Source organism: Petaurus breviceps, unplaced genomic scaffold (assembly GCF_028583685.1).
Source record: "Petaurus breviceps papuanus isolate PSGF00001 unplaced genomic scaffold, PetGlider_PUasm1.0 180, whole genome shotgun sequence".
In the NCBI taxonomy this organism is placed as follows: Eukaryota; Metazoa; Chordata; class Mammalia; order Diprotodontia; family Petauridae; genus Petaurus; species Petaurus breviceps.
This window is the reverse complement of record NW_027185782.1, coordinates 5,984,642-5,986,599: the sequence shown is the minus strand read 5'-3', so window position 1 is coordinate 5,986,599 and position 1,958 is coordinate 5,984,642. Positions and strand designations below refer to the sequence as shown.

General features: G+C 50.1%; 1 protein-coding gene across 4 annotated transcripts in view; it reads left to right on the top strand.

Moving 5' to 3' along the window:
- The first annotated feature begins 794 nt into the window (after positions 1 to 794).
- SLC1A6 (solute carrier family 1 member 6) overlaps positions 795 to 1,958 on the top strand; it is a 23,542-nt gene continuing 22,378 nt past the window's right edge. For 2 of the 4 annotated variants that reach the window (XM_069086930.1, XM_069086929.1), the window contains exon 1: positions 795 to 1,274. The gene's annotated coding sequence lies outside the window, so the exon portion shown is untranslated. The remainder of the gene's footprint in view (positions 1,275 to 1,958) is intronic. The other 2 variants (XM_069086928.1, XM_069086927.1) reach the window with 1 other exon arrangement.

Sequence of the window (1,958 nt, the reverse complement as noted above, 5' to 3'; positions counted from 1 at the left end):
CATTGGATACCATGTGCCCCCTACCTATGTGAGGCTGACCAAGGCACTTCACTTCTCTCTGTGCACATTTTCTCATCTCTACAATGAAGGATTTGGAGGAGATGACCTCCAAAGTCCCCCGCCATTACAAATCTATGATCCTAAGCCTTCACTTGTCCACTCCAGTTCCATCAATGGATTCTTATAACGAAGGAATTTGAGGTCTAGCACCTTCCTTTGGACATTGTTCAGCTTACTAATATCTTCTTAAAATGATGCTGAGAACAAAATTCAACAATCCAGAGCAGAGGAGAGCAGGGCTACCTCGTGCCTCATCCTGGATTCTTTCCACCTCTCTTAATGCAGTCTAAGGCTGCATTAGCTTTTCTGGTCCTCTCTTTTCTGATCTTTCTTCCCCTCAAGCCTCCTCACCTCCCCAACAGGTAGGTGGATAGCCAAGAGTGCCAATAACCACCCCTTTGAGACGGTTCAGATTCAATTCAGGCCATTGCCAATTCATGATGAAGGAGAAGCATCCCAAGTCCGGAAGTCAAGAGATCTGGGTTCCAGTCTTGGCTCTGCTGATAACTTGTTTGTGACCTAAGGTAAGTTACTTTCCCTTTCTGGTCCTCAGTTTCCTTATCTGTAAAGGTTTTTAGAGGGGAGGCTAGATGACCGCTGTGGGTCCCTGTCATCTCCGATGCTCGTCTCCCGTGTCCTATGATGTCTGCCAGGTCTAACATTCTATGAATCTATGACTGCCTGTGTCCTTCCAGAAACTGGAAGAACATTCAGTGTTATTTCCTCCTCCTCCCTGAGCATCTCGTGTATAGCTGACACAGCAGTTAGGAGGGGAAAGGGAGGAGAGGGAGAGGAGAGCAGAATAGGAATTGCTAAGGCTTAGCCAGAGCATGACAACAGACACCTTTCTTCCCACCCCTTTCCCACCAGCGAGGCTTCCTGCCTGCTTACAGGAGAGAGGCCAAGGATCAGGGGTGGGCGGGGGAATCCTGGTCCCCCAGAGTCAGTCCCCCTCCTTTCCTCCCTCCCCTCTGCTTACACGTGAGTGCAGGGACAGCCCGGATCACTCCGTGGCTTCCCATTCTCATCTTGCTCCTCGGAGCTGCCCTCCTTCTCGAAGCTCAGCCTTCTCCAGGGCAGTAAGTCCTCGGCTCTGCCACTGCTCAGTGTTTCCCATCTGGTCCATTCCCACCAACACCCTGAGGCTGTGAACAGCCTACCTGGGAGGCTGCAGCACAGCTGCACCTGGGCTGAGGCTGTCCCCAGGGCACCGGGTGAGTCTGATCAATCCTGGGTTCTATGAAATCCCACCCTGGGCTCTCAGGCTTTGGGAGATGGGAGGAGGGGAAGGATCTGGGTATGCACACGGGCACACTGACTTCCCATCTCCTTGCTCCTGACTCTTGGTCTGTTCCTCAGTCTGGCTCTGTCTGTGCCCTCACTCTCACATCTGTGGCCCCATCTATGTGTTGTCTGTTTTCCCACATCTATGTCTGTGTTCTTATCTCTGTGTTTACTTCCCCGTCTCTGAGTCCCTATTCCTGTGCCCATGTCTTCATCTTCATGCTTATGTCTCCTTTTCTATGTCCATACTACAGGGGCACACCCGCATCTCTGTGCCTACATATCTATTTCTTTGTCCTTAATCTCATGGCTGTGTCCCTGTCTCTATGGGTCCATCTTTAGATCTGTGTTCCCTCTTTGTGTCTCTGTGCTCATGCCTGTGTCCCCATCCACATGCTCCATGTTATTCTCCCTCTCTGCCTGGCTTGGTGCCTGTGTCCTCATCATTGTGCCTATGTCTCCCTCCCTAATATGCAAGTCCTCATCTCCATGTCTGTGTCTATATTCATATCTCTATTTCTGTGTCTCGATTTTTCTGTCCATGGTCCCATCTCCTTGTGGGCGTATTCTATCTATCTATCTATCTATCTATCTATCTATCTATCTATCTATCT